Source organism: Podarcis erhardii, assembly GCF_964252035.2.
Source record: "Podarcis erhardii genome assembly, chromosome: 2".
NCBI classification, from domain to species: Eukaryota; Metazoa; Chordata; class Lepidosauria; order Squamata; family Lacertidae; genus Podarcis; species Podarcis erhardii.
The window spans coordinates 97,559,048-97,571,689 of NC_138498.1; the positions used below are offsets into that span (position 1 = coordinate 97,559,048).

The 12,642-nt window shown below is 43.3% G+C and overlaps 1 protein-coding gene across 12 annotated transcripts in view; it reads left to right on the forward strand.

The window, feature by feature from the left end:
• Positions 1 to 389: 389 nt before the first annotated feature.
• Positions 390 to 12,642, forward strand: part of FOXP1 (forkhead box P1) — a 553,244-nt gene continuing 540,991 nt past the window's right edge. For 4 of the 12 annotated variants that reach the window (XM_081852742.1, XM_081852740.1, XM_081852745.1 and 1 more), the window contains exons 1-2: positions 392 to 687; positions 3,234 to 3,339. The gene's annotated coding sequence lies outside the window, so the exon portion shown is untranslated. Of the gene's footprint in view, positions 688 to 3,233; positions 3,340 to 12,642 lie in introns of all 12 variants that reach the window. The other 8 variants (XR_014154059.1, XM_081852739.1, XM_081852728.1 and 5 more) reach the window with 4 other exon arrangements.

The following is a 12,642-nucleotide window of genomic DNA, read 5'->3' on the forward strand; positions in this document are numbered from 1 at the left end:
CTCCTCCTCCTCATCTCTCCCCCATTCTTTTTGTGTGTGCGCGCGTCTGCAACTGCGATATCTCCCTCTCTCTTCTCCCTCTCCCCCTTCTTTTTGCACTGAGCCTTGTTTACCCAGCAGGTGGATGTGACGTCAGGGACTCATAACAGCAAAAAATAACAAAATCTCCCTCCGCGGGGTGTTATTTTTCCTCGCCCTCTCTTTAAAAAAAGCTTTTTTTAAGGGGGGGAAACAACGAGCCCAACTCCAAAGTGGCTGCAAGGCACTCGGAGCAAAGCCGCGAGGAGCTTAGCCCAGCGCGCGCGCGCGTGTGTGTTATTGGGGGGGAGGGGAAAGGGGATGTGGGGGGTACGGGTGGGGGAGGAGGACTGCCCTCCCTCGCTTGCTTGTGCTGCTTCTGCTTCTGCTACTGGGTTGCCTTGCTCTGCCTTGCCTGATTGCTGCTGCTCTGCTCTCCCCCCTTTGGAAAGCTAGTTCCCGACTCGAGCGGAGGGCTCTATGGTTATTTATTGTGTGGCTTGTGTTGCACGCTGTGCCTGCTGCATGGGGCTGGCTGGCTGGGAGAGGGAGTGAGGGAAGTGAGTGGAGTGAAGGGAGGGACAGGCAGGCAGGCAGGCAGGCAGACTCACTCACCCGCCCGCAGTGGGGGGAGCCCCTTAGCTGGCACCGCCAGGCCGTTTCCAGCGGGTGAGTTTGCCATTTCGCCTTTTCTCATCCACTTTTAAGTCTCCTGTTTTGTTTTGTTTCTATCCCCTCACGACTCCTCTTCAGCGCTCCCCCCTCCCCTATCCCCCCCTCCCTCCACCACCTTTCCACGTGCCTCGGCATCTCTCTCCCCCCCATTCCTTTCTCTCCCCCACCCCCACCCCCACTCCCAAACATGCCTATTTGCATAAAGCACCTCAGGCGCAATGGGAAGAAGCCGCGGCTCCTTCACCTCCGAGGCTCTTCCTCTTTCTTTATGTCCCGTATTTGCACCTCATGCTTCCCTCCCCACCCCCCAAATCCGGCCCCGCGCTCCCTTCCACCCTTTCGCTCTCCACGCGCTGGACGTTGCACACACGACCGCAGCAAGTTGGAAGCAGCTTCTCTTTACTCTTTGCCCCCGGTGTGTGGTGTATATATGTGTGTGTGGTGTGTGCACGCGCGCGCGCGCGCTCCTGCGCGAAGAAAGTCCCTCAGGCGGGAGAAGAGCGGCGGCGGCGGCGGGGGGGCGAGCGAGGGGGGCCGGCGAGTGTTTGGAGGGGTTGCCGGCAGGGCGTGTGCGCTTCCCTTGGTCACTTGGGGTACTTCTCAGCGAGGAAGAGGCGGGCGAAATAACTTTTCGCCCACTTGGAACAAACTTTTTGCCCCGTGTGTTTCTCTTGCCTCCTCTCTGCTGCTTTCGTACAGTGAACTTCAGTGCATAGGCCTTGGGGACTCACACCTTTACACGCTCACTGAACTTGAACTCGCCGGTTGTTTTCACACACGCGCGCGGCTCACCATTTCTTGCGCTCCTCTGGTTCCGTGTGGAGCGGCTGCCGTCAGACTTTCCCCCTACTACACACACACACATACACACACACACACGTCTCTCCACACCCGCAGCCCGTGGGTTTGTTAACATGTGTGCAGCACATCTCCTTGCAAGGCGCGGAGGACACGTTGCCAATTTGTATACGGCGACGGCAGCGCCGACTATGGCAACTCTCGCAGTGTCAGACTGCTGGTGATAGTGATACACAAGGGCCGGACTGACCCATTGGTATTCCTCTCTCTCCCCTCCCCGGTCCCTTCCACGCCCCACGCCAAAGATAACATCACAACCCCTCCTCAGTCACACAAAGGAACATTCAGAAGAGGGAAAAGGCGTTCTCACAGACACAAACGACAAAGACGACGCTGGCAACAATCGCCCGCACAGGCAGGCAGGCAGGCAAGCGCTGCCGCGCACCTCAGGGAGACCCAAGTCCACGCGCGCAGCCGGGCTCAAGGCGCGCTGAGACGCGACAGCCACGCACGTGGAGACGACCGTAGTTTTCCACACGAGGAAAGCGGCGGGATCTCCGTGCTGGAAGGGGAAGCCACAAACGCGCATATACGCACAACGGCCGCAAGTGGTGACCCGAGCCGTGTCCACAGCGCTAAGTTACGAAAGTGAGCGACTTTACCCCCCGGCACAAACTGCGCGCCTTCCCTCTCGCCCCGCACCCGGTCGCCGCACACTCCACAAAGTCACACTGGAGGGAGCCCTAGGCAGGCGATTTCCAAGGCGGTCGGCAAGTCACATCCGCAACGACTTGACATGCACAGTCGCGCGCGCGCGCGCGCACACACACACACACAAATGGCACCACTTACCTAGTGGCTCTCTTCTCTCCCACCTCCCCACCCCCGGTGTCACACAAAGCGCACAGTTCTACACCTCCACCTTTTGCCCGGTGCCTGCGCTAAAGCTTCCCCGCTCTGGCTCGCTTGCTGCCGCTCGCTTGCTTCTCGGCTGCCGCGCCGGCGGTTCCTTTGCCTCGGGTGGCTGCGGCCGGGCGAGCGCCTTCGCGGCCGGCACAAGTTCGGAAAAGTTGGCGCGCCCGCTGGTGCGCGTTGCGGCTCCAGCTGCGCCGGCTCTCCCGGCGCCGCACCCGCGGGCCTTTGGTTGCCTTCGGCACCCTCCCCCCACCCCCACCCCTAGTTTCTTCCCGCAGCTGGTTGCTGTTGAGTCTTGTGTTGCGGCTACCTCTAAAGTGACTTGGTGGCGAGACGGCAGTCCCCCACCCCGGGCTCGATGCTTTCCTTCCAAGCTCGGAGGTGGGGAGCGCATCTTCCGTCCGCGCTCAGCCTCCCGCCGGCGGCCGCTTGCGCGCCTCGCTTGTTCACTTGCTGCCGCTTCTTGACCTGGAGTATGTGAAATACATGTGCAATTCCACACACCCAGGCAGCCTGCCATGATTTGCCCCTGGTGCATCTGCAAAAAAGAGCAGATCCCAGCTGAGCAGGAAAGAGGGTTGGGTGTGTGTCTGTGTGTGTAGGCGCGTGTGCGTCTGTGACAATCTTAGATCCTATTACTATATCTGATTTCCTGATCCCTTTCTTGCAAGAGCTTTCCAAGGCTTTCTCCCCCCCCCCCATTCCCTTAGACACAACCTTACATTTCCACCCCTCCCTCCTCCAGTTCTTCGCCTCCCCCACCTCTTAACCAAAACCTGTTTTGTGGAGACTTGTTGAAAGTACCCTTGGTTTCTTCTCGACTATAGAGCCCAAAGTTTTGCCTGCCGGAGAGCACAGGAGCAACAGCAGCCTTTGGCTTAGGAGCTGGGTGCTGATGGTGGCGATCACACAGTCGCAGAGCTTTTTCTATCGGTAAGTATGGGAGAACCAGTGAAGGCTTTCAGAAATCCCTAACCTACCCAGACAAAAACCCCAGTACAGGAAAGCAACTGAACCTCATCCCTAAAAGAGATCTAAACCTTCAGAACTGCCGGTTCTGTTTTTTGTTTCTAGTGAAAATGCGGGAGGAGGGGAAGAAGAGGAAGCATAAAAATATACTTTCCTTGTTTTTAAGCTAAGAAAACGAGTTCAGGAGTTTACCAAAAACAAAAGTGCTGTCATAAAATATGATGACATCTCTCGCCCCCCTCCAATCTCATCCCACCCCGCTATTAATTATTTCCAAGCCATTGTGTTAAAATACCATTGCTGGGATGATTACTAAGTGTATTGATTTTACACTGTCTCCGTCTGCCATGGTTTAATTTTTTCCCATTTTCATGCAAAAGAGTGCAGAAAGACCAGAAGCCACAGGCAGGACTAGGGAAGGCAGTGGCCCAGCTTTTGCTGATTTTGAACTGGGTGGGAGTGTTGCAGTTGCATCCTGAAAATGACCACAGGAAAGTTGGTTCTGTTAAAAACAACAACACATCCCCTGCTCTTTAGAATGATGAGCCCAACAGCCAGCTGTTTACTGTTGCTTCTTGAATAACAAATCCTTGGAGAATGAGATCTTCTGCTCTTAGAAGTTTAGGGTTTCAGTTTTGGTCCCTTTTAGTAGAATGAGTAATATGAACAATATTTGCATAGCCTATATATGTCTGATATAACATAATCCTGAGTCCTCGTGTACTGAGTGGTAACACTTTAAAAATACATTTTATTTACAGTTTGTTCTCTGACTGTATGAGACGTTCATTGTTTATCTAATTTTATAAAGCATCAGGAGACCTAAGGAAATGCCTGTACCATTGCAGATAAATGTAAGGCTCATGCTATTTTGCTTATATCATTTGCTCTTACTTAAATTGTAAGCTGCAAAAGAAGAAACAAAAATCCAAAAATAACTGTTCATATTTTTTTAAAGAACCTGAGTTTTTCCCAAGTTTTTAAAGGACAGGTTCCCCCCCCCAAAGATCCAGTTAGTTCTGCTAAGAGCAAGCAAGCAACCAACCAACCAACTAGCCCGTGAATCTTGAGAGGCAGGATTGCAAATCAGAATAAGAGAACAGTAAATAAATTTGAACTGCTTAAAAAATGTAGAATTCAACTTCTCTTCTATTTTTTTGTTTAACCATCTTAGCACTGTGCAGAACGACAGGGCGGTGTGTATATTGGGGGGGGGGACTTTCCTCGCACTGCTATTCAAATTGTGTCAGCTAGAATCTCATTGCAAAGAAATGTATTTCAGGTTTAACATCTTGCATTGGCAGCATTCTTCCCTCCTCAGTCTTTGGATTAGTCATTGTATGAGAGGTTGGGGTGGGGGGAGAGAAAGAAAAATCACTTTCTTTCTTTTTTTTAAAGTAAAGTAAACAGCCTCCAACAAGTGAACCTTGACAACCCAGATTAAGGAAGGCAGGAGAGATCAAACAAAGCTGCTGCTGGGCTGTTGTTAGGAGCTGCTTCACTGAAAGATCTGGACTATTCGATCAGGCAGCAAGACTTCTATGTTCATTTATGCAGAAATGGGACCATTACAAATACTGATCTTTGTTGTGAAACCTTGTAACTTGGAGGAAAGCCTATCTGTTCTATTTCAGATTAGTATTTTTGACCTAATTATTATTTGCAAGACTTAGTTAATTTAAGAAAAGGCATTCCCTGATTTGGCTGAGTTGTGTATTCGCAATGCCTTGATGTACAACTTCATCCCCCCCATCTGTAACACCTTGAAGTGCAGAGAGGGAATGCTTGAGTTCTCAAGCATCTGTAAAAAAAAAAAAATGGGGGGGGGGGAAGCTGAAGTTCAGTCTTTCAGTTAGAGATCCTCTCAGCGAACAAAGACATTTGGGGGTTTCTGGAGGTGTTATTCGGATATGGACCGGAACAATTTCATTGTGATGGTAGTTTTTATTTTCTGTAGTTCGAGTTTTAGGAAATCAAAGCAATGTTTTTTATACACTGTAAAACATGCCAGTCACTGGGACAGAATGTTCTGAGTGATTTTTAATGCCAAAATAGAACAATGTCAAAATTGTATTTCATTTTTAAAGAGCACTGTAAGCAATTATTATAGTATTTTCCTGGTTTTGTATAATTTAAACAAGCGCCATTAAACATAGCTGCAGCACAATACTATGCAGAAGTAAATTTCACTGAATATAGTGGGACATAGCCTAGGAAGTGTGTTTATACTTGAAGTCCAAGGCTGCAAGAATGTACACAATTTCCTGTGAACATACTGAACACAATGGAACTTACTTCTGAGTAGACCTGTATAGGTTTGTGCTGTTAGTCTTGGTTAGGCTATTTATTTTGCCTGAAATAATTCATTTTGTTGTAATACTGTTCATTGCAACTGTTATTTGCAAACTAATTTCTTACCACGACTACTATTTTAATAAATGGCATTTCTAAAATAACAAAGTGAAACAATTCCCGTATGACAGTATATACAACAGGTAAATAATGATAAATGAATAAATAGCTTAAATGGATCTTGAATTAGCATTTCAGATAATAAGAGAAACGCTACCTTTTGAAAATGTCAGTTTCATAACCATCCAAACCTACGGTACTTCACTGATGATTAGATTCATTTTTATTATTGGTACCTTTATAATATCATTAAGCACATGTTCATTAGACGTACACATGTATGCTATTAAACCATTTGTGGCATTGTGTAGCTTTTTTAAAAAGCTATCAATATTTCTTAGTCCCCCCCAGCTCTAGCATTTACACTAACAAAGGTAGAAATATTTCATTTCTGTACTGTTAGGAGAATTAAGACTTCTACTTTCTAGATTATAATTTAAGCAGTGCTTTTAGAAGGAAAATGCAGCACTGCCCCCCTTTAATTTAGTTTACATAATGCAAGAACGATGACAATGAGGAGTAATAATACAAATATGGAATCATCTGACTTTTTTTTTTTTTACAGTATGGTAAAAACAGTGTATAGAATAATATTAACTGGGGAACTTTTCCAAACCGAAAACTGATATTGTGGCATACCTCTTCTTTGAGGAGGAAGTCCTTGGATACAATCCATCTCCAAGTATAATCAATGAGAATTTCCATTGACTGGAATGAAGGTGGATTGCACCCACTGAATTTTCTTTTGTGTAAATACATTAGCTGCTGGGCTGCACTATTTAATTCATATGCAAACTTGTGCATGCGTAACTCTGTAAAGCATTTCATCTAATGTGTTTTATACGTACAGGTACTATGCATGTGAAATAATTTCACCAAGTCCGTCCGGTTATTTATAGGACACAATAGTGTTTCTGCCTTTAAAATGTTCTTGGAGATGCTCTAATAAAATTTAAATAGATTATAGGCTGACAGTATAATAGTATAAATTTTGTTTACGATTCCATTGCTTTAAGGTACTTACACTAAAAGAAGCTCCTTTAACCCCAAGATTGAGTGGCATTAAGTGGTGAGAGTAGTCCTCTGAAGTGCTGCTACTGCCCTTTGCTCTTGTGATAATCTTAAATTACTATAACTTAATTGCAACTTCAAGGCACTGAGCTAAAATGTTTTTATGCTGCTCAACAGGACTTCGTTATATGGAACTAGGCTTTCATGTGTGCATGTTTTTTGTTTTACTTTGTTTTGTTTTAAAAGGTGACAACATGGGAGCACGAGCCTTTTCCTACTGCAATGAATGGGTATATTTTTGTAGTTTAAAATGAAACTTCAAGCAGCTTCACCTTGTGTTTCACTACCCCCCCCCATGTGCCATTTGAGTTTCTTGGTCCTACAAAGAAACACCTAAGAGGATCTGATATGTCTGTGTATGTGTGTGTTTATTCACGTGTGTACATGTCACATTAAAGTAGCATCTATGTTAGCTAAATTCAGGGTGTTTTGTTTTTATGTTTTGCTTTTAAAATCTGGATTATACAAATTAACTCTTTATAGCTTCATGACGACATGAGTACCACTTTTCAGTTATCTGAACCTCTGGTTATACAAACATGTTGCATATCCTCAGTCAGGACACTGGGAGGAAGGAGTACCAGCTTATGTATGTATTACAGCATAGACCACAACTCCGTAAAAAGCCACCTCTTCTTTCATTGTACCTCCTACTATTTTCGTTAAGCTGAGCAGCAACTTTAAAAGTGGTTCAGTTCTAAGAAAACAGGTACTCAGAATTAAACCTGTGGCAGTAAGAAGACAATTAGTGCTGTGGTATATCCACCTTAGCTTGCGTCTAATTCCATTTGTAGCACTGATATTGCAGATGTATAGCACAAATAAAAACTGCTTTTAGAGTTGCTGTGTGTCTGAGATTTTAAGGGGCTTGCTTCATTTTGAACGCATGTCTTTTATTGTAACAAATCACAGCCTCCTATCTACAGAATGGTGGATGTCCATGTCTCAAGGCATGGCAGCTCAGCTGATGTACAGAAAGTGGATGCCAGGTTCCCTTATTTTTGTTAATTTGATCTGACAAGCCTAACTGCTTTCAGCCATATGTGTGGTTTTAGTGAGGCCCGCAGCCATCCAGTTTCCTGCGTCTGAGATGAGGCCTTGAACCCAGAGCCTTTCATTTTCATAGCTACAGTGACACAGCATTTCCATTTGTGATCTGACAGAAGTAAAGGGCTTACTTGACAATGGATTAAGCATTTGGCTTGCGCTTCCCATATACTAAAAATTCCTGCTTTATTTTTGGGTATTGCTAGCCCACGGATCATGCAATAACATAATTAAGACTATGTATTATGGTAGGAAAAACAGCTAAATTTTAAGATCCAGTATGTGGATTTTTAGAGCACATTGTTCTTGAAGTGTATTTATAGTAAGTTGTACAGACCTAGATCCAGGCAAGATTTTAAACTTGTAAGCAATGAGCAAGTGAGTAGTCCTGTTAACCTACCTATGATTGTCTCTCAAGTTAGGTGTGCTGTTTCATTGAACTGGTGGTAAAGTTAAATAACTGTATACATTGCTGAGTGCTTTTCATGGGGTACAGGAGAAAATTAGTTTAACTTCCAAAAACAGTAATATGAAAACGCTGGAAAATAGTCCAAATGTTTTTACAAACTATTCTTTGTTACCTGTAACATCTGCTTAAATAGTAACTCTTCTGATGAGATGATTTCAGAAGGTATTCTGTACAAAGTAAAAATACTGAAGGAATTGAATTAAGCAAGCAAGCAGAATGTAGCCTGCGTTTACTCAGTTTTTGTATTTGTCCAGTTTATATAGAAAGATTTCAAGAGATTACTCAAGATACTATTTGCTGCAGTTAAACACAATACAAGAAAGATATTCAAGTGTACTTTGACATTCTTCCACAAAAATGACATGTTAATTACGTGCAGCAAAAACGCACACAATAGCCATGGCTATCTAATTGCTTTAGACTTCAGAGTTAACTAGTTGCCCCCTTTTATCTCTTTGCAGTTTCTGCAATATAACACATACAGAGTGTTTGTATATTAGGGACACTCAGAATGGTCTGCTTATTGCTTAGCTATTTATCTAGCTAATTTCTAAAAGTGAAATAATTTTCACTTTGAAATCTAGAACAAGAGGCATTGTAGCAGAACTACCTTCACCTGGTTAAAAAAAAGAAGTCCCAAATACCTGGATCATTGTAAGTGATTTTTTTTTTTTTGGCCACTGCTAGTCTTTCTGTTCCATTTCAAAATATCTCAATTTAGTGCCTTGAAACTGTAATTAAGTTGTAGTAATTTAAGATTATTGCAAGAGTGCAAAGGGCAGCAGACGCTCTTTAGAAGTCTCATCTCAACATTTAGTACTACTCAGTCATGGGGTTAAAAGAGTTTCCTCAATGCAAGTACTTAAAGAAGCTGAATCGTAAACAAAATTTATACTATATTCTGACAACTAATAATCTATTTAAATTGCATTAAAGTATGTATGTTAAATTTAATTAAAGGCAGAAGTAGGATTGAGCACTGTAAATATATTGACAGATCTTTTAAAATGGAATTCATTTCATGAAATATTTACATTATGTCTTTTATGTTGAAAGATATCTAGGAATGTTCTTACTGTAGGTTTTCCGCAAGGCAGCTACTCAGAATAATTTTCAAAAGGAATGCTAACAAATGCAAAAATGATTCTCAAGTGTATTGTTTGCTTTTAATAATTTGCTTTGGAACAATGGTAGTTATTGTTATGATTGTTTTAGTGCTTATTTCCTCAATAGTTTAGCATTACAGAATTTTCAGTTCCACTGTAAACCTTCTTAGCAGTGATTACACAATGTCTTGAATGTGTAGTGGTAAATATATATGAGATTCTTGGATGCCAAAATTCTTAAGTAAGATCTTTCTTCAGTCATTTCTTCTGCCAGGAATCCAATTGACCTGTACTGTCTCCTTTTGCCTTTCAGATAATGCAGTCATATCATAGATATCATTTTATAAAATATAACAGTTTATCATGCCTTTGGGCCTGATTCTGATATACTTTAAGAGTAACTGTGCTGAGGTATTGACATTGCTGTACTGGCATTGGGAAGACAGAGATCATCCTTCTCATGTACATTGCAGTCCTCCCTATGTTTTGGACTACAGTTCCCATCCGCGCCAGCCAGCATGGCCAGCATTAGGGATAATGGGAGCTGTAGTCCAGCAATATCCAGAGGCTACCAGGTTGAGAAGGCTGGTATATGGTGTTCAACTAAAATACCTCATTGTACTCTAAACTCATTTAGTTGTGAAGGATTTGAAAACGTTTGCTTGGACAATGGCAAAGAGACCTATGCAGTCTTTAAAGCAGCCTTTCTCAACCTGTGGGCCCCCCAGACGTTGTTGAACTACAACTCCCATCACCCCTAGCTAGCAAGGCCAGAGCTCAGTGATGATGGGAGTTGTAGTCCAACAACATCTGGGGACCCTCAGGTTGAGAACCACTGCTTTAAAGGCTTGTTTTTATACAGATGACAATTAAGAGGCTCAGGATTCTAACCAAGAACATGAGGGTTTTTCAGAAGGCCTGCTAATAGTAAATTAAGGTGCTTCGTGTGATACATTGAAGTAGGAGAAGAACTGCAAGTGGATTCCACTGCCAAAGTAAGATGCTGCCAGGCTGGAATCAGAACACCGATAAGCAATGTGATGTAGTTGTTAGAACATTGGTCTAGGGCCTGAAAGACAACAGAGTTCAAAACTACCCTAGTCGAGGTAGTTCACTAAGTGACCTTGGACCAGTTGTGCCTAATCTACAATTGGAGAGAACAATATATGGCAGCTTGAGCTCTTTGGAGAAAAGGCGGGATTTAAATGAAATAATTAAAGAGAGAAAGAAAACATTAGTCTGTGTAACCTTATTTTGTTTACTCTGGCTGACAGGAGTTCAGACAAGTCCTTTGTAGACTTGCTATCCATGTTTAAACTGGAGATGTCAGGGATCTAAACTAGAACTGTACAGACCCCCTCCCTTTCTATTTCTTGCGAAGTGTGAATAGGACTTTCTTCTGCTACGCTGCTTCGACCAACAGAATTACTGAGGGGATGGGTGGCCTTTACATCTTTGCAGGAAATACATGTTACATGTTTTTCTTTCTTTCTTGTGGCATTCCTTAACACCTTAACACTTTCCTTCTGAGTGTTCTCCCTCTCCTCTGTTTTATTAAACGAACCCATTCATTTAATTGATAGATTAAGCATATTAACACATCAGTAAATGAAAGTAGGGAGACTTCCCAAGGCATCTTTGGAAAGGGGATGGGTGGCCTTTACATCTTTGCAGGAAATACATGTTGCATGTTTTTCTTTCTTTCTTGTGGCATTCCTTAACACCATGTTGAGAAAGCATTTTTCTGAACTGTACCACTTCAGGTTGCAAATGCAGGGATTGCCTCACTGAGGGCTCCCCAAGGGGAAAAGTGTCCTTGCCTATAGCATAATATGACATATGTTAGGTAGAAGACTAGGAGATGATTTCTTCTCTTTGACGCGTATGTGTTCTAAGTTCTGGAAGCTTTTAAACATTCAGCTGCCACCCATAGCTTTAAGTAGTGCAATCCACCACCTGATTCTGACCCCCTGATACATACATTTAAAGCAGATAACTTTCCCCAAAGAATCCTGAGCTACAATTTTCAGCACCCTTAACAAACTACAGTCCCTAGGATTCTTTGTGGGGGACGTCATGTGCGTGGAAAACGTACTTTAAATGGTCTGAACATTAAAAAACTTGCCTATACAGGGTTTCCTTCAGATGTCTTCTAAAGTTCTTTAGCAAAAAGCAAATAATAATAATAATAATAATAATAATAATAATAATAATAATAAACTGATATACACAGCAGCCTGGAACAAATAAAAGTGTTGTTGGTCTCTTCCTGTATTACTGTTCAGGCATACTTTTGTTTTAGCTACACTTCCCAGTCATTATTGTCATGTTGTTGCCGACGATTAGGGTCTTTACTTGGGCACTGTGGCACACTTTCCTTCTGAGTGTTCTCCCTCTCCTCTGTTTTATTAAACGAACCCATTCATTTAATTGATAGATTAAGCATATTAACACATCAGTAAATGAAAGTAGGGAGACTTCCCAAGGCATCTTTGGAAAGCCTCTGTGGTTTTATGTGACCGGACGCATACTATTAGATTTAGATAGCAAGGCCAATGATGTTCATGCGTTTTAAGAGAGACATAAATGGAGAGAACGCAGCTGTAAGTAGAATGTCATGTCTCTTATTTTAAAAAATGGTGATAAATGAAGATTAAAAACTGTATCGGGGCCAGTTAAATGTCCAGTCGGCCAGCAAAGCAAACCAAGAAAATCTGTTTATCTGGAGGAGAGGCTTATCTTTTTTAAAAAAAGACATTCATGGTAACATGTTTATTGTCAACTTGCTTTTCCTCTGGCTAGAAAGCTTTTGAGAAACTTGACCACTGTTGATCAGCACTGTTGGTAAGCTGTTTTGCACCCCATCATAGCTGCTTCTGCGAAATAGCCATACCACGCTGAGTTCAAAAGTGTGCTTAGCAACAAGAGTTTGGGTTTTACTTTGCTGAAGAGAAAAGCGGGCATCCAGTTTAAAAAAGCGCCTTGTCTCTTCTGCTGAGAAGGCTGCCAGGGCAAAAAAGAGCAAATAGATAGATAGGTCACCTCTGTGCACAGTTCTCTATGCAGCTGTCCCATATCCACCTCCTAGCTTACATGCAGGAAATCATTGGTACAAAAAAGCAACTTCCTAAATTTCAAAAGAGAGGCATCCCAGTCTCACGA